We start from the raw sequence: 23,016 nt of genomic DNA, 5'->3' as shown, positions 1-23,016 counted from the left end.
TGTGAGTGGATGACAGATGAGTATAGCCTGAAATACTCCCTCCCTGAGTGGATGTCAGCTGAGTACAGCCTGATTCTGCTTTCTACTGTAACAGGGCAGCACTGAGTTCAATGCCAAGCCTCACAATTGCTCTGCTCTCTCTCTCCCAAGCACAGATTGTCCATGCTGTACAGACACTGCCCCGGAGATTGGAGAGGAGTAGTGTTGCCAACTCAGGACTATCTTTCCTTCCCTCTTTAATGTCTCCTTCAGTGACATGAAGTTAAAACCAGGCACTGTGATTACTCACTTGACTTTTGGCTCTTGTGATGGTGCTTTTAACATGTAGTCAGTTGTTATAATTTAGTGTTCCTGCAGGGAGAGGACAAATGATGTAGGCTTCTATTCAATCATTTTTCTCCACTCTAAGATAGGCCCTTTAACAAATGGTGTTGGACGGGCACAATGGCTCATGCCTGTAAGCCCAGTACTTTGCGAGGCAGAGGTAGGAGAATTGTTTGAGGCTAGCCTGGGCAACATAGTAAGACCCTAATCTCTACAAAAAGTAAAAAAAAAAAAATGTTGGCCAGGTATGATGGCACATGACTATAGTCCCAGCTACTTGGGAGGCTGAGGCAGAAGGATTACTTCAACCTAGGAATTCAAGGCTACAGTGAGCTAGGATGGCACCACCACACTCCAGCCTGGGCAACAGAGTAAAACCTTGACTCTAAATGTAAATATAAATAAATAAATATGGTGGTGAGAAAATTGACATGAAAAACAATGAAACTGAATTCCTATCTAACACCACACACACACACACACACACACACACACACACACACACACACAATCAATTCAAAATGAATTAAAGACAAAGACTTGACACCATAAAACTCTTAGAAGAAAACATCATAAAAAACATTCATGACATTGATCTTGGCAATGATTTCTTGGATATGACACCAAAAGCATAGACAACAAAAGCAAAATAAATAAGTGGGACTATATCAAACTAAAAAGGTTCTGCAGAGCAAAGGATGCAATAAACAGTGAAAAGGCAGTCTTTGTAATGGGATAAGATATTTGCAGGTCATACATCTGACAGGAGTTAATATTTAAAATGCATAAGAAAATCCTATAACTCAAAAGCAAAACCCAAATAATTTGATTAAAAAGTGGGCGAAGATCTTCAATAGGCATTTCTCCAAAGATATGGAGAAATGTCTTTTCAAATGGCCAGTGGGCATATGAAAAGATGTTCAGCATCACTATAATTAGGGAAATGAAAATCAAAACCACAGTGAAATGTTGCCACACACCTGTCACAATAGCAATTACAAAAAACATATACAGAAAATAACAAGAGTTGGAGAGAATGTGGAGAAATTGGAATCCTTGTGCACTGTTGGTGAGAATGTCAACGGTGCAGCCACTCTGGACAACAATATAGAGGTTCCTCAAAAAATTTAAAAACAGTACTAGCGTATGTTCCAGCAGTCCCACTTCTGGCATTTTTAAAAGAACTGAAAATAGAATTTAAAACAGAGATTTGCACTCCTATGTTCATTGCAGTATTATTCACAGTAGCCAAAATGTGGAAACAACCTAAATGTCCACTGACAGATGATCAGATAAGGATAATGTAGTATATTCATACAGTGGAATGTTATTCATTCTTTGAAAAGAAGGAAATCTTGTCATATGAAACAATATAGGTAAATCTTGAAGACATTATTCTAAGTGAAGTAAGCTAGTCACAGAAGAACAAATAGTATATGATTCTATTACTATGAGGTATCAAATGTAATCAAACTCAGAGAAGCAGAAGGTAGAATAATGGCTTCCACAGGCTAACAACGTAGGGGAATGGGGACTTGGTGTTCACTGGGTGTAGTTTTCAGTTACGCAAGTTGAAAAAGCTCTAGTGATCTACTGTACACTACAGTGCTGTAGTATACACTTAAAATTTTAAGATAATTGATTTCATATTGCTAGTTTTTTACCAAAATTATTTGGACTTCATAAAAACTTCATAGTATCTTCTCTTCAAAATACAGTATTTAAATAGTGTCTTCTCTTCAAAAGACACTATTTAAAAAATGAACAAATTATAGACTGAGAAGAAATATTTGCAAAGAATATAGTTCATAAAGGATAAAATGTATAAAGAACTCTCAAAACTCAATAATAAGAACACCTAACAAAAAATGTACAAAAGATTTAAACAGACACTTCACCAAAGCAATGCATATATGCCCAACATCATTAGTCTTTGAAGAAATGTTGATTAAAACCACAATGAGATACCACTACGAGCCTATTAAAATGGCTAAAATCACAAAGACTGACTATACCAAGTTTGGGTGAGAAAGTGGAAGATTCCTGTGTCACTGACAGTAATGTAAAATGGTACAGCTGCGCGGCTGCTTCGTAAAACAGTTTAGCAGTTTCTTTAAAAGTTAAACTAGACCTACTATATGATTTAGCCATGCTGCTCCTAGATTTTTAACCGAGAGAAAAGGAAGGATACATTTATACAAAGATTTGCATAAACAAATTATATATATGTATGTTTTATTTATAATGGACCTAAAGCTGAAATAACCCAAAAGCCCATCAGTGAGTGAATGATTAAATAAACTATGGAATGTACATACGATGGTATACTGCTCAGCAATAAAAAGAAATAAATGGTACACAAAACATCAGAGATGAATCTCAAAATAATCATGCTGAGTGAAAGAAGCCAAACACGAAAAAATTCATATTGTATGATTCCATTGATATAAAGTATTGGAAAATTCTCAGCCATTATCTCTTCACATATTCCTTCTTCACTATCCCGATTCTTCTCCTTGTGCGATTATTACATTCACTTTAGCCCCTTTGACCACGACCCTCATGTCATTTACATTCCTTGATGTGTTTTGCATTCTTTCTCTGTGCTTCAGTTTGGATACTTTTTATTTACTTGTCTTTCTGGTGTTTTGCTGTGTTCAATTGACTTAATTTCAGTTTCTAAATTCCACTTAATTTTTTTTATGAATTCCAATTATCTATTAAACTTTCCATCTATTCATCTGTCTTAGCTTGGGCTACCATAACAAAATACCATAGACTGGATGGCTTCAACAACAGAAATGTATTTCCTTGCAGTTCTGAGGAGGCTGGAAGTCTGAGATCAGGGTGCCAGCATGGTCTGGTTCTGGTGAGGTCTCTCTTCTTGCTTGCAGATGGCTACCTGCTCATTGTGTGAATAAGACTTTAGTTTATCTTCCCAATTTCCCATTACATTTTTTATAATCCAAATTTTAATTTCCAACAATTTGTTGTAATTCTTTCATCTTTATTACTGTGTTACATTTTTGATGTTATTGGCAGAGAAGGCGGATATTTGGGGTTTGTTTCTGTTTGATTCTGTACTCCTATTCTCTAAACATATCTTTATTTCTTTTAGCTTTTTTTTTAAATCTTGAATTTCTCAAATATCTTAGTATGATTTTTACCAATATATATTTAAGATTGAGGAAAAAGAAAGGTGAAGTGAGTGAGATTCACAGGCAATCAAACTTCATCAGTTACCAGGAAACCAGTCATCTTTCCAGAGCACCTCTCCCTCAAAAACATGCCAGATTATAGAAAGCTTTACATAGGTAGGCAGTGGCTACACCTGCTCTCCTAGATTTACACAGATAGCTTCTTTAATATCTTTTAAAAGGAGCTTCTATTTTATTTTATTTGTCTGATGTAATCAAACTTATGGCCTGTTTGGTTTGCTTTGCCAAGGTATAAATACTGCCTAAAGGCCATTCCGCACATGGGAACTTTGCACTTACCTGTACAAAGCTTCAACTCATTCTCCTGACTGGGCCCCTACTTTTAATTCTCATTCTTTTTTATGCATACAGTCCCAAGCCTTTCTAGGATATTACCAGGGGAACTGACTACCTTTAGCCATAGTTTCCTTGGAATTACAAATATCAAAGAGAGATGGTTCCTTCTCATTGTTCAGATTTCAGCTCCAACATCACCCCAGAAAAGTCTACCATGACTTCTCTATCTAAATGAACCTCATCTCAATCACTCTTTATTATGGTTTTCTGTCTTGTCATCCTCATAGCATTTCATTTATCATCATCTGAAATGATTTTGTTATTGGTTTTTTACTTCCCCTAATAACATGTCAGCTCACGGAAAGAAGTTTTGTTTGTATCAGCCATAGCCATTTTCCCAATGCCTTTACTAATATCTGTAATACTAGAGGTGCTCAGATAGTTATTAAATAAAGACATAGTCATAAGATACTGGGCAAGGTCAGAAGAAGGAGAGATGCTTCTGCTGCATCTCAAAATTCAACTAGCCCAGGCCCACCCCTAAAATTTCTCAACCCAAACTCAAATCTATTCTCCCCTCTTCAAGCTTAGAAAACCTGGGATGATATTATTTCTATTTTACCAACCCTTACCTCACCTCCAATTCCTATGTTCCTAGTTTATTGATTGTCACATCTCTCTGGTAATTTCAAATTCACAGTTTCTCATGACTTCCCTAAATACCATGCTTAGGACTGTGCCTTACCTCCATCCTGTCTACCTAGCTGTGTCTCAGAATAGTAGAATAGTTAACAGCAAACAAAAAGTAATGAATACAAAATTGAAGAAAACAAGTTTTCTCTACCTGCCTGTCACTGGAGACAAAACCGGTTCTTTTCCCCAGGGCAGAGCTGTGTCAGGATCTCGTCCCTTCATAGAATCATACTCCAAAGCCTGACCCTCTGTGCAAAGATCCAAAGAGAATAAAAGCTGCTCTTGCATCAGAAGGACTGTCTCAAGGGCATCTGTGCTGTATGCCCCCAATTATGTATAATACAGGATGCTAGACTGGCCATTCAGCCTCAAATTATTTTTATCTTCAAAGAAGGTATACATGCATAAATTAATAATAAAATAAAAATCTGTCTGCCCCCTGGCATCTCATTTTCCATAAGTGGACACCATGACCTAGAGAAAAGCAACGCAAAGAAGTTGGGAGAACGCTGGACAGAACCAGTGCTGTGTTCCTTTGAAAGCTAAGCAGTAAAAGCTACAACAGTACGTGAGTGCCATCTAGAGGCGAAACTAGTACTGCAATGTTGTTAAAGTCTGTTCATACTAAGGAGAAAAGAGAAATTGGGTCCTGGAAACCCGTTAAGTGATGGGCAAACTTGTCATGACCACCTGATGGATCCTGCCCTATAGTCAATGGCTGGCAGTAAGCAAGTTTTTCATATGCTGAGTCCAAAGGCATGGCAGCATGTGCCTGTAGTACCAGCTACTTGGGAGGCTGAGGAAGGAGGATTGCTTGAACCCGGGAGGTGGAGGTTGCAGTGAGCCAAGATTGTGTCATTGCACTGCAGCCTGGGTGACAGAGTGAGATTACAGCTCCAAAACAAGAGAACCTGTCAGTGGCTTCTATCTGAAAACATTGTTAGTTTTATCTCCTTTAAACAGACATTTTATTTTTCTCTGCACACTTCAGTAGCATCTCTGAGTTACTGCAAACAAAAGACCACAAGGTACACACTAAGATGTTAATATGATTTGGCTCTGTGTCCTCACTCAGATCTCATCTCAAATTGTAATCCCCATGTGTTGAGGGAGGGATCCAGCGGGAGGAGATGGGATCATGAGGGCAGTTTCCCCCATGCTGTTCTCGTGATAAGTGAGTCAGTTTTCATGAGAACTGATGGTTTTGAAATGCAGCACTTCCTGGCTCTCTTGCTTGCTCTCTCCTACCACCTTGTAAAGATCCTTGCTTCCCCTTTGCCTTCTGCCATGATTATAAGTTTCCTGAGGCTTTCCCAACCATGTGGAACTGTAAGTCAACTAAACGTCTTCGGTTTATAAATTATCCAGTCTCAGGTAGTATCTTTATAGCAGTGTGAAAACAGACTATACAGATGTGGAACAGCTGTCTCAGGATTCGTTAAGGCTCACAAAGATTATCCTTTGCAAAATATCCCAAGATTTGGCTACTTGGGAGAGGGAGCTAAATTTGCACAGGGGTGGCCTGGGCACAGTGGCTCAAGCACTTTGGAAGGCCAAGGCAGGCAGATCACCTAGGTCAGGAGTTCGAGACCACCCTAGCCAAAATGGTGGAACCTCATCTCTACTAAAAATACAAAAAATTAGTCAGGTATAGTGGTGGGCACCTGTAATCCCAGCTACTCAGGAGGCTGAGGCAGGAGAATCACTTGAACCTGGGAGGCAGAGTGAGCCAAGATTGTGTCATTGCACCCCAGCCTGGGCAGCAGAGCAAGACCCTCTCTCATAAATAAATACATTTGCACAGAGCCAAGCCAATTTCTTCCTCCTAACAATCCAGATTAGATGATCTCTAACAGATTGAGTACATTTGGAAACATCACCAAATGCTTTACATTACACAATATTCTTGAAAAAGTCCAGGAAGATGGACATCATTGGCAGATCGGCCTTGAGCAATTAAATGAAAAGCAAAAGTGATATAACCTATTTTTATGCCTTGGACTGATAATCAGTCAAACTACTCATGTGCAGCATCACATCTGGTATGTGGTAGCACTCAATCAATGGTGCTTCTTATTGCTGACACAGTTCCAAGTGGTTTCTTGCTAATCCAACCCAGAGCTCATGTCATCTGGCAACAGTCTCATCTGGGCCCAGTTAGCAACTTCTCTATGAGCTAGCGCTGTTAACAACCTTTCTAGCTCACACAGTGGTAGGCCAGAGCCTGTTAGGATGGAGGGAGAGACAGCAGAGAAGCATGACCAACCAAGGTTGCCAGCACAGACACGACTCAGGATTCTAAAATATGTTCCCAGCAAGGAGAGAGCTGAGAAATGCCTCAGTGTAACGAATGCTTGCCCTTTGGATTTGTCTAATAGGAGCAGCTGCTCTAAGTGATGTATCTAAACCGTAGCTACCCATGCTGCAGATTATTTTTCCTTTTTCTTTTCCCCCATCTGTGTTAACTTTCTTGCACAGAATAGAGAACAAACAGAGGAGGGAATGAAGTAATAGTTCTTAGGGATGTGACAAAGTCCAGAGGCCTCGAATCATCTCTTGAGTGCGTTACACTTTCTCTCCCAATGGATTTTCCATGTTTGCTACATGAATAATGCACTCTTAAGCACTGAAACAATAGCATGGTAGCCTTAACAAAATAGCAATTTGAAGGTTAAACTGCCGTTACTAATTCGCATCTCAATAGTGCATCTTGCTTTATAACACAGGCATAACGACATTAGAGGCTTGGGGAATAAATCACGTTCCCCTTGCCTGTGGTGGGAATCACCTTGTGGATGCAAACATCAAGCTCTATCTTCAGATTTATTGGTGACAAATATCAGCCATTGTCCTAATGGTGAAATAACATCGTCTACTAGCACAGAATACAAATTTAATTTAGTCATTTTTTAAAAAAATCTCTTAATTATGAGTAATATGAGCTGGAAGTATTCAGAAAAATAACCTACGCCTGGTTCTCAGCCTCAGAAGTACTCCAGAATCACCTGGGGGGCTTTAAAAAAAATTTCTCAGGCCCTACCTCAGACCTACTAAGTCACAATCTGTAATGATAGGGCCCAGTTATCATTTTTCAAAACCTCCAAGGTGATTAATAAGTTCAGCCTAGAGGGAGCATCACCCATTAACATCAACTCCATGATTGCACAGGGGGCTTGGAGCCCCGCAGGGGAGATAGTGGGTGCAGGATTCCCAGGGATGATGAGAGCGGGCCCCAGAACCCGGGTGTTCTGCCCCAGCTGGCCCCTTCCGGATTTGATGCCGTGCCTTAGCATCTCTTGGCCTTGCCTCCTTTTCCCCTCAATGGCCCACCCCGTCTCCAGGTTTCTACATCATTCACGAATTCATTAGACTTGTGTGGAGCAGCTACTATGTGCCAGAGAACCCCATTCCTGGAATATCCCTCTGTGTCTTAGCTCTGCCAAATCTTTTCCAGTGTGGTGATCTTCTTAGCACTCCTAAAAGGCAAGGCCTCCTGCAAGCAACAGCTTCTGACTGCTGTAACCACAGGAGGGAGGCAAGCACCCCACTCTTCTTTCTATAAATCCACAGATTGGACAAATCAAGCAGAGGGCAAGTGGATCACAGGAGGCAGAGCCTGCAGGGAGTGGGCGAGGGCTGTAAGAAATGACCTCTGAGCAACCTTTCAGGCCTGAGCCGCCATGCTGCCCATCTGAAGGAGGCTGGGGGGTACTCCGGATAGGACAGGCTTCACAGGCAGGCACACCTGGGGCCATACTGGCTGACAGTTCACCTGGACCATCACCTGTAAAGCAACCACAGAAGGTTGTGCCAGGATCCAATGTGGCCAAGTACATAGTGCTGGAACAGAGCAAGTGCCCAATCAACAGGGAGTTCCATCTTCTGCGGGCCCCTCCCCTTCCTTTCCTCCCTGCTTTCTTTCATTCTCATCCTATTCTTTTTCCTCTTCCTGAAAAGCCGCATCACACAGGGAAGACCTGAGCTGCAGAGCATCTGCCCTCCACAGTGGGTACCAATTGGTGATGTAGCCTCTCCTGCAGGGACCATCCTATAGATGTTAAGTTGTCGCTTTTACATGTTCCAGGGATATGATGAACACTGCCTCAAATGGCCTTGTCTGTCACCAATTCTTCACCAGATGATCCCTCAGTCAGGGGATCTGAGGCAGGAGCCCACACTGAGCGGCAGGGTCCTTGCTCTGCCCTCCCCACCCCTCTTCGGCTGCCTGGCCCCACTGGTGAGTAGTCCTTGGGCCTCTATTGACTACTCCCAGGCCTGAAACTCACTGCCACATAAGGCAGCCACTGTCAGGCTGTCCCTGTTCTAAGTGAAAACTCAACTCTGCCCCAGCACTTCTGCCTTTGGCCCTTCAGAGATTTGGAGCCAGAGAGAGGCCCCCGAGTCTTCTCTCCTTCAGACTTTAACCAAGAAACTTCTGCCCACCCTGGCAAGATCTCCAGTTTTTTTTTGACCCTCACACCTGAAGATAACTGGTTTGGTGTGGTGACCCCGGTGAGGGCAAGGGGACTCTCTGAGGTTTGTGCTATGCTATGAACCGTAACACACTTGTCAACACCAAGATCACAGCAACCCGGGAGCAGCAGGTCGGCCTCCTCTTTCCTGTGCACCTCTGGTTCCCAGATTGGTTTTTTATGAACAAACAAAAGACTGAGCTCCCTTAGACTAGGTATTTATAGTTGGGGCTTGAGCATAAAGGCAGACTGTTTCCACAAGCCCCCTGCTCACTGCTGTGCTTCCCTCTGCCTCTTCCCCATGGCTATCCCCAACATGCAGATTGATATCTACCTGTCAGCCAGCACCCACAAGGCTCAGCTCTCTCAATCACCAAAAAAAAAAAAAAACCCCATTTCTTGAGACTCCAAGTCCTGGATTCTTTTTCCAGGAGATGAAAACCCGTTCTCAAATGAAAAGACATTCCCACTGTCAACCGGGCACCACCAGAGTAGGTCTTGCCCAGTAGGTAGATTGACTGGTTCCTCCCAAGGCTGTGAATGAGGATACATTGACCCCTCTGTGGCTCCCTTTCTTTCTCCCTCCCTCTTAATACACACACATACAGATAGATACACACCCAGAGACATACGTACCGACACATCCAGACACACACACACACACACACACAAATACACATACACACAGACACACAGAGATACAGGTATACAGGGACACGCAGAGATAGACAAACCCAGAAACAAACACAATGACACACACATACATAGACACAGACATACACATATAGACACACACACAGAACCAAATACAGAAACACACATACGAAGACACAGGTGCACACAGAGACACAGAGAACACACACACCCAGATACAAACACATGAAGAGAGACACACTCACACAGATGGCCTTGGCATCCAGCTTCAGGGCACTGTCCTCAGGCATGGTCACTGTCCTCATTTCATCCCTGTATCCCCAGCAAAGTGCCTGCACCCAGTATGTGCACAATATATGTTTGCTGAACTTAACAAAGCCACAGAGGAGGCAGTCCAGGCAGCTGCTTACAGCAGCAATGAGAAAAATGAGTCCTGTCCAAATTTCCTGCTGATTAAATCCTGCATATAAAGCTCTAAATGGAAGATTTTACATTGTAAAAACATTTCTGAGACCCTCCCCACTTCCTTTCCCACAAAGCCCAGACTCCATCATGAGCCCCCGTGACGTGGCCTCTGTTCTCTTGGCTGCAGCCTCTTGGGGAGGGGACAGTACCAGGCAATTCTCCAGGAGGTTCCCAGATCCTCTTTGGCCTACTTGTGTGCCCCCAAGAAACCTGGAATCCTGGGAAACCCCGTTATCATACAGTGCCTGCTCACCGGGAGGCCTCCCACTCAACAGCTTACTGGGCAATACTGAAACCCAGATTGACTGACTCCAGAGCCTGAGCTTGAAACCACTGTGTCCCACAGCCTTCAGCACCGTCAGCAATGAGAAGCCTCAGATCAGATGAAAACTGTTCCCAGCCAGGACAGCAAGGCCCATGGCTGTGGCAAGAAGAGTCACAGGAGGACCTGTATTCATGAGGAGGCAATTATGGTTGTCAGAGGCACCTCAGAGGCTGCATGATGACATGTGAGGACATTCATTCATTCATTCCTAGAAAAGATACATTACAGAATATGGTTAAAGCAAAGGGTCTAGCATCAGACAGAACTGGGCTTAAATCTTGGCTCTGCCACTCATGCTGGGTAATCTTGGCCAAGACATCTGGATAGCCTCGCTCTCCCTCACCCATAAATTTGAGAATGATCATATCCCTATTTTAAAGGCTGTTGTGAAGATTAAATGAGATAATGTATATAACACAGTTAGGCCCTCACAAAAGTCTTACAAGGTACATGTTGTTATTCCCATTTTACATTTGAGAAAACTGAGCTAGGAAGAAAAAAAAGGTTTCCAAGTTCAGCTGGGTGCAGTGGCTCACACCTCTAATCCCAACACTTTGGAAGACCAAGGCAGGCAGTTCAGCTGAGGTCAGGAGTTTGAGACCAGCCTGGCCAACATGACAAAACCCCATCTCTACTAAAAATACAAAAATTATCCAGGCATGGTGGCAGGGACCTATAATAGCAGCTACTTGGGAGGTTGAGGCAGAAGAATCACTTGAACCCGGGAGGCAGAGTTTGCAGTGAGCCAAGATCATGCCACTGCACTCCAGCCTGAGCAACAGAGCAAGACTCCATCTCAAAAAAAAAAAAAAGGTTTCCAAGTTTGCACAGCTTGTCACTGGCAGAGGCAGAGGTGGGACATAGAATACAGCTCTGATTCTTCAGCCTCTGATGATTGCCCCTCTCACTGTCTCTCTCCATCCCAGGACGTGCGGAGGGCCTGCCATCTGAGTGAGCACTCTTGTAGGGCCAGGCATCACCACGGCCTGGAAAAACCAGCCTCAGTGTCCTCAGAGGCTGTGTTTGCTCCTTCCTTGGATTCTTTTCCAGCACCCAAAACCGACTCTTCCTGGCTCCAGTTTTCTTCCAGATCTAAGAGGACAAAAGCCCCACATCCTGCCAGCAACCTGGGAATCAATAAAGGCTGCCTTGCTCCCTGTCTACAGCGGGCAGAAGGTGCTGCCTCCCAGCCTGAAGCCCTCTCCTGCTTCAAGAAAGGACCTATGCAGCTCTCTCCTGCTTCTGAACCCTCTGTTTTAAGCCTGTGGACAGGAAGTGAGTGGCCTGTGCTCCCAGCAGGTACCTGGTCCACCACTTGGCCTCTGGCAGCCAGAGACACTCACCCCGTGTGAGCTCTTTAGAATACTCTCAAGGGGTCCTGGCCCATCCACCACCCCTCTTCATCCCTCTCAGTTCAGGATGTGGGCCTCCTTGATTTCACGGTACTCTTTTCCCCTTACCTAGAGGACATGCTCTTCCCACCCACCTGTACGCACTGGTGTGGGAGCCATCTCAACATCATGAACAAAAGGTAGTTTTTTATGATTATAACAGATAGTGAGAACATAAGAATCACCTTAGGGATTCTAATTGCTTAAAATTATCCTCCTGCAAGAGGTTTTCATATGGAAGAACCTGAGGCGAGGTTCGAGAAGCTGCAGTGTTAACTCTGGGGGATCCTGACACCAGCCCTCAGGGCCTTGCTGCTTTCACACCCCTGACTCAAGGTCCTGGGGTAGAATACCAGTCATTAAAAGCCAGCCAGGACCTCCAAGGTGAAAACTGACAAAGCACAGGCTTCCATGTCAAACAAATCTGATTCACATCCCAGCTGCACCATTTTCTAGTAAGCAGTTGGGGTCTAATGACTTCACATCTGTGAGCTTCAATTACCCAGTCCCTGAGACCCCTCCCATGCCTATTTTTAGAGTTATCATGAAGATTAAGTGAGGAATTATATGTTGACTGAACGGCTCAGAACAAGTGAAATCAGACTCCCTTCAGTCTCTGCTTGCCTCTTTACTAGAGGATCTCATGCCCATGTCTCCAGCTCAGCATTTGTTACAATACACTGCGAATATCTGGGTACGTGTCTCTCTCCCCAGGCGGCTGTGAGCTGCTCAAGGACAGGAGTCAGGATTAAACCTTCTGTTTTATTTCCAGGGCCTAAAGCAGAGCCCAGCACACAAGGGTCTCCATGAGTTGTGGGTTCCAGAGGTGAAGAGAGAAGACATCCACTGTGTCCTTCCACCCCTGGAACCTCAGCCAGTTGGTGCAAAAATCACACAACCTACCAGTGTTCGCTGAATTACTATTTAGTACCAGGCCCTGTGCTAGGGACATAGCATACCTCACTTCTAATCCTTATTCATCCCTGTGAATATATATTACTAATCCTGACCCTGGCACACATACACACATACACACACACGCACGCGCGCGCGCACACACACACACACACACACCCTGGTTTATTTTTCACTTAGGAGATACTGTGGTTCAGAAAGATAAGGTATCATCCCCAAAGTCATGTAGCTAGAGGATGTCACAGTCAGGACGGACACCCAGATCATAATCGCAAAGCCTGTCCCTCCTCGCTGCAGCAGCAACCTCTCTTCCATAACCAAGAACCAAGGCCTTTGCTTGAGGAGCCTTCCGCTTTCTCAAGACTTGTTGAGGTCAAGGTGAAGGGCATGACAGGAGCCAAGCAGAACTCAGTGTCAGCCGTGTGCCTCATGCCCATCTGACACGTGCTCATCTATAAGTCTCCACAGACTGAAGCCATACAACCATAGCCTTATTCAGTGCTTTCTCCAAGTCTAGCCCTGAGGCAGCTCCACAACTCTTGGCTGGGAATATGAAGTCCAATAACTCATGCAGACAGCTGTGTAACCAGGACGAGAGATAGATGAAGCCCGGAACGCCCCTGTGCTGTAGATCACAACCCCGCACTCCCATGCCCTCCCCCAAGCTGCCTGGACAGAAAGAGGTCAATGATTAATTATGCTAAGATAAACAGAGTTAATTTTCTTCCTGGATAAAACTAATTACAACTGTGTTTGTTTTGGTAGGACACGGAATTACTGTCCCCGGTGACAAATCTTCCTAATTGAAAATAGTGTTTATTTTAAAGGGGTGGGGTTGGGGTCACTAAACAAGAGTTAGCTAGTGTTTTCCCCATTTTTCATTTGAACAGAGACAGTGATTAGGCGTTAGCCTCAGAGAAATATGCGAAATCCTTGTGTCCGCCTCCCCTTCCTTTGAGCCCGTTCGAGAGCCTGGGCAACGGCATGAGGGAGAAGGAGTTGGTAGTTTGGAGGTTTCCTAGAGGAATTCATGCCCTGTGGTTAATTAGCTTTTAGTGGGTGGTGAAAGCAGGGTGACACCCTCTTTGGAAGTCCAGGGAGGAAGGAGGAATGAGGGTTTGGAATCCCACCACCCCCCGACATCATGACCTGTAGAAGAACATGCGACTCAACTCAAATCCATTCTTGCAGCATTATGCTAGGTCAGCTCCAGTGCTAAAGCGCTAAGGATAGAGGAGAGAGAAGCAGGTGTCCTGCTCTCAAGGAGGCCAGAACAAGTCATCGTTGTTCACGTGTCTGGTGCTGAAGGAGCAGGAGGAAGAATCTGTGGAGAAGGTGGGCAAGAAGAAAAGAGGAAGAGCCTTCCACCAGAGCCCAGTGTGAGCAAAGGCATGCAGGTGCACGGTGGGGTTTTTTTGTTTTGATTTGTTGTGTTTTTGTTTTGTTTGCTTTTTGAGACAAAGTCTCGCTCTGTCGCCCAGACTGGAGTGCAGTGGCACGATCTCGGCTCACTGCGACCTCTGCCTCCTGGGTTCAAGCAACTCTCCTGCTTCAGCCTCCCAAGTAGCTGATATTACAGCCGCACACTGCCACACACTGCTGATTTGTTGTATTTTAGTAGAAACGGGGTTTCACTGTGTTGCCCAGACTGGTCTTGAACTCCTGAGCTTAGGCAATTCACCTGCCTCAGCCTCCCAAAGTGCTGGGATTACAGGCGTGAGCCATGACGCCTGGCCCATACGGTGTGTTTCAAAAGCAGTACATAATTCAGCATTCTGATAGCAGGGTGAATGGAGGCACGTGACTGCAGACGAGACTGGAAAGATAGTTGGTATTTGGATCATGAGTATATGTTTGTTTACTCGGACTGCTGTAACTAATTACCACAAACTGGCTGGCTTAAAACAACAGAAACATATTGTCTCGAAGTTCTGGAGGCTAGAAATCCAAAATCAAGGTATTGGCAAGGGCATGCTCCTTCAAAAGCCTTTTTGGAAAGAAGAATCCTTTCCTTGCCTCTTCCAGCTTCTGGAAGCAACCCCAGGTGTTCCTTGGCATGTGGCAGCATAACTGCAATCTCTGCCTCCACTTCCTATGGCTGTCCCCCCTCTATGCCTGTGTCTGTGTCCACATTTCCCTCTTCTTATACAGATTCCAGTCATGCTGGATTAAGAGCCCACCCAACTCCAGCATGACCTCATCTTACTAATGACATTTCAACAACTCCATTACCAAATAAGCTCACGTTCTGGGGCAGGAGGAGTTAGAGCTTGAATGTACATTTCTGAAGGACACAATTCAATCCTAGCACAGGTTGCAGAAGCCTCTAACAGGAGTATGAAGTTTGGGAACAGAAGGAAGACACTCTAAGAGCTGCAGGTGATGGAGGAGCTTCGTTGGTTTTATTTTATCTAAGAAGACTTCTCTGGGTTCAATTTAAAGGACTGATAGGTGAGCATGACCCAAATGGGAAGAACAGTTGGGTGAAAAGTCATTACAAAAATGCAGGTGAATCTTGATTGCACCCAGAGATTGACAATGCAGAAAAGGTGGGTTGGAGAGAAAGAAATCTGTGACAGAGCTGTTTAGATTTCCAGGATTCTGGGGTTCAGAGAATCTGGTGATTACTGGGATGGTGGAAGAATAAAGAAAAGGGAGGAGCTAAGGACCACTTCCAGGTTTCTGAGCTCACCGAGAAGCAGTTGGAAGGGAGACAAGTTCAGTTCTGTACAAGTAACACTCAAGCTATGTAATCAGTGACATTTGGGAAGCAGGAGGATGTAAAGGTCTTAAATTCAGAGAAATAGTTTCCTCTGGAGATACAGATTTACAAATCATCAAGAATTAGACAATCATTGAGGCAGGAAGATGCATGATGTTCCAGGAAGACCACATAGAGTGAGAAGAGAAAGTTCAGGACAGAAGCCTGCGGATCTAGTTATGAGAGAGGTTACAGGAGAAGGGAGGTCAAGGGTTTATGCTGAGAAAGTGCAAGGTCTGACTTCTCAGACTTCCAGCCCCAAACCAAAGTGGCCTCCTGCCACGACGGTGCACACAGCAGTACTTACGTGCACTATAGCTTCTCCGGAATGCTGATTCTCCCACACATGCGCAGACTCCCCTCACCCCAAACTCTGCCAACTCCTTACAGGCATCGTGGGCCATGTCACTATCTGCTCCTCTTTGGTTCCTCACGGCCTCCCTAAAGAGGATTTAGCACAAAGCAAGTGGGTATCACTAAATATATGAATAAATGTGAATAATTAAACCGCCATCAGAGATTGATTTAGTACTTATTGTAGGTAAGAGAAGGTTCTCTAACAGAAACCAAGTATAGGGCAGAAGATAAAACAGGTGCTCACTAAATGCTGATTAAAGGAGGAAGGGGAAGACACCAGTTAGCATCAGGACTATTCGGAATAATAACAGTTAGAGGCTCCACTGAAGAGGCCTCAGTACTGCGTGGCTGTGACATGGAAGCAAGGGCTGAAGACTGGACATTGGGAAACCTGCCTGCCAATCCTCCTCTCATAGAAACTCCCTCTGTAAATCATTCAGCCTTCTGGGCCCAGTTTGCCCTTGTATAAAGTTAGGGGTTTAAGCTATAGATTTTCTGAGGGCCTTAGCCTCTGCAAAGCTAGAGTCCAACTTAAAAGTGTTGAAAGAGTACAGAGGACAACTAAGCTCTAGGGTTTTGTTTGTTTGTTTGTTTGTTTGTTTGTTTGTTTTTTTGAGATAAAGTCTCACACTATTGCCCAGGCTGGAGTGCAGTGGTGCAATCTCAGCTCACTGCAACCTCCGCCTTTCGGATTCAAGCAAGTCTCCTGCCTCAGTCTCCCTAAAAACTGGAATTACCAGTTGCCTGCCACCACGCCCGGCTAATTTTTGTATTTTTAGTAGAGACAAGGTTTCACCATGTTGGCCAGACTGGTCTCGAACTCCTGACCTCGGCTGATCCACCAGCCTTGTCCTCCCAAAGTGCTGGGATCACAGGCGTGAGCCACCGCGCCCAGCCAGCCCTAGTTTTTCTTCAAGAGTTACAGAAATGCTGAACATTTTCTCATGTAATCCTCACCTTTGTCTCACAGAGAAGAAATGGAGGCTCGGAGACATTTTGATATGCCCAAGGACTGTGAGGAGACTGGAGCACAGGGCTGGGGACACACCAGGGCTGGGAGACAGGGGTGAGCATCCCCGCAGTCACGGATGGCAGGAAGGCCGCGCCATTAAGACATGGCTTCTGGGCACAGGCCACTGGGTGTGAACCCTAATTCAGGCAAAAACCCATTTCACACAGTTTTGAATTATTTGAGGCTTGGAGTTGTTCCAACAGCAGCTGAAGGTACTGACTCAGGGAGTAAGGTCCTTCCCGTGGCTTCCCAAAAAGTACTTTCAGATCCTCGGGCTAGCAGGAAATTGACAGCATTATAACCACGGAGAGCCGCGGTCAACGGGCTGCGGAGGAGGGAGGAGACCTGCACTGTAGCTCGGGCTGTCGTGGGCATTCTGTCTGGTCTCAGGCTCCTCGTCGTGAATGCTTCTTCAGTGAGCCCAAAATCCTTTTCAACTCTGACACGCTGCAAAATCTCCCCCTGAATTCTAGGAGCGCAGGCTGTTGATTTGTGCTGCACAGTTAAACGCTTCATGCTGGTGTGAGGCTGCCATTCTCTGGAACACCCTGAAGCAGCGACTTCCAAACGCAGATCCCTGCATCAAGCTGAATCATAATTACCAGCAGGGCTTTATTACATATGCCTGGGCTCCACACCAAACCCACGGCGTCAAAATCTCGGGTGAGGAGTCTGGGCATTGTGCTTTTAGTAATTTCCCAGGTGAGCTCCGAGCTCAGATCCACCTGTAGTGCACCTGCGATTCCGAAGCAGCACCTGCCACCTGGTGTACATAAAAGGTACTGCAGGGATGTACCTTTTACGGTCCAGGCAGCTCACTGCAACGGGTGGAAGAGGACTCTGGGATTTCTCATCTGTGTAACCAGCTGTCAGACATAGCTGGGCTTAAATCCTCACTCCAACACCTCCAGCAATGTAACCAGAGGTGTACTTAGAAAAACAGGGTGGAGGCCGGGCGCAGTGGCTCACACCTGTAATCCCAGCACTTTGGGAGGTCAAGGCAGGCGGATCACCTGAGGTTGGGAGTGCCAGACCAGCCTGACCAACACGGAGAAACCCCGTCTCTACTAAAAAAAAAAAAAACATAGCCTGGCGTAGTGGCTCTCACCTGTAATCCCAGATACTTGGGGGACTGAGGCAGGAGAATTGCTTGAACCCAGACACGGAGGTGCGCTGAGCTAAGATTGCACCATTGCACTCCAGCCTGGGCAACAAGAGCAAAACTCCATCTCAAAAGAGAGAAAAACTGGGTGGAAAGTCAGTGTCGAATGTGGGTTCTCTCTTGGAATAGCAAAAAAAGTCCCGTTCTTTCTCTAATGAACCGCAAAAGTGTTTTCTGCTATGCAAAGATCTAATTTCTTGGGGTGGTGATGGAGATAAAGTAATGAAGGAGGGGCAGCGAGGATGTGGAGGAGAAAAGGAACACATATGTTTGGGTTCATTTGGACTTTTTCTTTCAGTGGTGAAGAGAACTTAAGTGGTCATAAAGGACAGATAATAACCATGGTTAATCCTTGGATAGGGCAGACCATGTGCCAGACACTCATTAATGGCTTTGTCTGTATTCACACTTCATTCCCAGCGTCAGCCCAGTGAAGTAGGCACTATCATGATGCCCATAAAAACATATAAGGAAACAAAAGCCCAAAGAGTTTAAGTGATTTATTTGATGCCTCTCACCTGGATGTAGTTCTGTGTTCTGATCCAACATTTCATCTGTGTCAAACAGTTTCACATAGTGTTCCCCTTCCTCATTCCCCTCCGTTCCAGCATTTAAACTGCCTTGCTTCATCAAGAGACAGACTGACACAACACAGCTTAGAGAAATGGAAAACACTGAATATAAGCAAAAATGTTTGGAAAAATATCAAAGGTAAGAGCAAACTGGTTAAGGAGAATAATGCTTTCTGTGAACTGGAGAGATACATGTGAAATTTCTATACTCTAGATTTAGACAAGTCGGTTGTGCCTCAGTTTCTGTCACCTGCAAAATGGGGGAAATAAACTAGTACCTATCCTATAGGCTGTAAAGAGCATATGACATAGTGTGTGTACAGAACTGAGCACAGTACCTCTCTCAATATTTAGCAGCAGTTGTTAGCAGATCCATCAGTATCAGATGTAACCAGTTTATAGAGAAGCTCAATCCACTGGGGTATAGGTATAAAGAGTTCAGCTTATTTACTTAGTCACAACCGTTAACCATGATTTGTACTATCTGTCAGTTTCATTTTCTAATGATATCTCCGGGTAGATCCCATTGCTTTCCCATCAATATCAGTTACCAAAAGTCTAGTCTGGTCTAGTTCACAACTTCCATCTCATATCCAGTTTCAAAAGCATTTCCTCATCTTGCTTCAGTGTTTGCCAAACTCATACCTCAAGTTACAAGAGTGGGAAGGAGACATGGCAAAATCCTGTCTCTACAAAAAATACAAAATTAGTCAGGTGTGGTGGTGCTTGCCTGTAGTCCTAAGACTGTCTCAAAAAAAAAAAAAAAAAAAAAAAAAGGAGCGAGAAGGGGTTGTGATCTTGTCTTCTATTTTTCTCCTTTCTTTTCTGGGTCTAGTGCCTTTCATGTTGAGGGAAGAAGGGAAAATAAGAGGGATAACAGAGGTCACTCTAAGTAAGTGGCTGTTTGTCATTGGTGGAGAGCAGCTCCTGATCCTACATTGGCTTTACCTGCTTCCCTCTGTTGCTGGTGGCCTCTGACAATATGTTGGTCCCTATTAAATGAGGTGTATTTGGAGTTATATGGTTTTGGAGGTAGATGTTCATCTTTATGCCAGACCCCTCCATCACTGATGAACCCACAGAGGGGTAGCTGTGACTCCCTTCATCCTATTAGCAGTTGTGGCTCCAGCTTCCCCACTGGCGGGATGTCACCTTACCTGGTCCACAGCAATCAGAACTTCCACCTTATCCTCCAACTTCTGTTCTCTCCTTAAAATGGAGCCCTGATGAACATGAAGGTCTTCTACACTCCCCAAGGGCTGAAGGGAAGTTGGTGACGTAGACAGAGAGCATAGCATTTTTTTATTTTGTGGAAAACTTCACTGGAGTACCTGCTCTCTCTTCAGAAGTGTGTTGCTCCTCCATGCTTCCAGACATCAGAAATCTATGTAAGAATTGGATGCCAGGAGATTTGCACTTTTGCCCTTGATTGAGTTACCAGTATTTAATTTACCCTCCTGCCTTCCAAAAAAAAAAAAAGATAAAATGTCAGAAACAGCCATTTTCAAGACACTAGACCTAAGACCCTAAGACAACAAAGGATAGTAACTCCCTAAGAGACAAAAAACAAACTAGGTAAGTCCTATGACTGCCTCAGCTTGCTGCCTTCAGAGAATATCCAGGATATGGGGCAGAGGAGAAAGTCTAAGTGGAGCCCAGTAAGATCCTTGAACTGAGGTGATAAGGCTGCGAGTTAGGGAAACAGAGGGCTAGAGTTCATGAATGGACAAAGTAATAAAAGGAAAATGATGTACAGAAAAAGAGCCCTGAAGATCTGCAAAGCATCCCCCTCTGATATTCGACAGAGTCCTGATTAGCACATGCATATGAAATAACACTTGAGGATGGAGAAAAAATAACTTGAAAAGATTAAAGAACATTGTCTGATGCACACGCAGAATATTGCATATTTGCCCCTGACAGCTGAAAGAAATCATAATTTATGAGCATTGGGTAGAGTATTCCAGAAGATCTTGCTCAGTGCTGGGGAATAATTAGCCCTAGATTGCTCAGATATGCCAAACAAATCACAAAAGCAAGACCCAAGAAGATGAAACAATTTCCAGGTAACTTAACACATCCCAGAACAAAGCTCAAGAAGATTTATAAAAATCAAAAAGATTCACCACCCAGTATGGTAAAAGTCACAATTTCTGACACCTAGTCAAAGATTATCAGGCATGCAAAGGAGCAAGAAAACACACAGAGAATAATCAATCAATCAAAACAGTCCAAGAACTGAAACGGATTTAAAATTGTCAGGCTAAGATGTCAAAATAATTATTATAATTGTTCTCTATATGTTGAAAAGTTAAGTAGAGACATGGGTTATTTCAAAAATACTCAAATAGAACCCAGAGATGAAAACTACAATATCTTTAGATGAAAAATACTCTGAGTAGAATTAAGGATATATTAAATATGGCAGGAGAAAAGATTGGCTAACTTGAAGATATAGCAATTAAAAATAATGGCAAAATAAACATAAGAAAGAAACAATAAAATTCAGTGCAGAAATCAATGAAATAGAAAACAGTATAATAGTAGGGGTAAAAAATCAACAGAACAGGAGCTGATTTTTTTTTTTAAGAGCAATGAATTTGACCAACCTCCAGCCAAGTTGATAAGGGGAAAAATGAAAAAAGACACAAATTACAAAATTAGGAATGAGACAGGTGCCATCACCACAGATTCTCTTATATTTAAAAAATAGGAGAATATTATGAGCAATGTTATACCTACAAATTTGACAACTCAACAAACCAATTATTTTAAAAACGCAAATTATGAAATCATAGTCAAAAACAAATAAATAACCTTAGCATCTCTGTATCTGCTAATAAAGTATAACTTATAGACAAAAACTTCCCCACTAGCGAAGAAAACTCGTTTCCTCACTAATGAATTCTCTCAAACATTAAAAGAAGAAATAACAATATTTCTACACAAACTCTTCCAGAAAACTGAAGAAGGAATGCACGCCAACTCATTATTTGATGCCAGTGTTACTCTGACACTGAACCCAGATAATAACATCACCAGAAAATGACAAGCCAATATCTTTCAAAAACATAGATACAAAGTTTTAACAAAATTTTTGCAAATAAAACCCATATTAAAATTTAACATATCAAATCCAATACGTGTGTGTGTGTGTGTGTGTATATATATATATATATATATAATGGTAAAGTGGAGGTTTTCCAAGGAATACAGGGTAAGCTTAACTTTCAGAAATCAGTGTGCCAGTTCTGGGGATCTTTTCCACAATAATATGAATATACTTAATAAATTGTACAGTTAAAAATGGTTAATATAGCAAATTTTTGTTATGGGTTTTTTTTACCACAATTAATTTTTTAAGAAAACTCAGTATAATTCACCATTTTAACACATTGAAAAAAAATCCATATGATTATATCAATAGAGGCAAGAAAAAGCATTTAGCAAAATCCAACAACCTTATAAAATCCAATAAATCTGGATAAGAGGTCTCAACAAACTAGGAATAGAAGAAAACTTTCTGAATTTGAAAAGGAATGTCAACAAAAATTGTCTCTATTTGCAGACAACATAATTGTATATTTAGATGACCCCATCGTCTCAGCCCCAAATCTCTTTAAGATGATAAGCAACTTCAGCATAGTCTCAGCATATAAAATCAATGTGCAAAAATCACAAACATTCCTATACACCAGTAACAGACAAACAGAGAACCAAATCATGAGTGAACTCCCTTTCACAATCGCTACAAAGAGAATCAAATACCTAGAAAGACAACTAACAAAAGATATGAAGGACCTCTTCAAGGAGAACTACAAACCACTGCTCAAGGAAATAAGAGAGGACACAAAGAGGTGGAAAAACATTCCCTGCTCATGGTTAGGAAGAGTCAATATGGTGAAAATGGCCATACTCTCCAAAGTAATTTATAGATTCAATGTTATCCCCATCAAGCTACCATTCACCTTCTTCACAGAACTGGAAAAAAACACCTTAAACTTCATATGGAACCAAAAAAGAGCCCACATAGCCAAGACAATCCTTAGCAAAAAGAACAAAGCTGGAGGCATCATGCTACCTGACTTCAAACTATACTACAAGGCTACAGTAATCAAAACAGCATGGTACTGGTACCAGAACAGAGATATAAACCAATGGAGCAGAACAGAAGCCTTGGAAGTAATACCACACATCTACAACCATCTGATCTTTGACAAACCTGACAAAAACAAGCAATGGGGAAAGGATTACCTGTTTAACAAATGGTGTTGGGAAAACTGGCTGACCATGTACAGAAAGCTGAAACTAGACTCCCTTCTTACACCTTATACAAAAATTAACTCCAGATGAATTAAAGATTTAAACATAAGACCTAAAACCATAAAAACCCTAGAAGAAAAACCTAGGCAATACCAT

At 43.2% G+C, this 23,016-nt stretch overlaps 1 long non-coding RNA gene and 1 pseudogene across 4 annotated transcripts; both read right to left on the bottom strand.

The window, feature by feature from the left end:
* Nucleotides 1-2,498: 2,498 nt before the first annotated feature.
* On the bottom strand, nt 2,499-21,920 carry LOC141580248 (uncharacterized). 4 transcript variants are annotated; one of them, XR_012512404.1, is made up of 5 exons: nt 18,544-21,920; nt 16,809-17,450; nt 15,802-15,935; nt 4,663-4,759; nt 2,499-3,226 (listed from the first exon to the last, which is right to left on the bottom strand). It is a non-coding gene; the product is annotated as an uncharacterized LOC141580248 (long non-coding RNA). The 4 variants fall into 4 exon arrangements; XR_012512406.1 differs by lacking the exon at nt 16,809-17,450 and having other exon boundaries at nt 18,544-18,680; nt 19,755-21,920; XR_012512403.1 differs by lacking the exon at nt 16,809-17,450.
* On the bottom strand, nt 7,992-10,973 carry LOC141580398 (uncharacterized; annotated as a pseudogene).
* Nucleotides 21,921-23,016: the final 1,096 nt, after the last annotated feature.

Source organism: Saimiri boliviensis, chromosome 11 (genome assembly GCF_048565385.1).
Source record: "Saimiri boliviensis isolate mSaiBol1 chromosome 11, mSaiBol1.pri, whole genome shotgun sequence".
Lineage (NCBI taxonomy): Eukaryota > Metazoa > Chordata > Mammalia > Primates > Cebidae > Saimiri > Saimiri boliviensis.
This window is presented reverse-complemented; position numbering and strand designations above follow the sequence as displayed.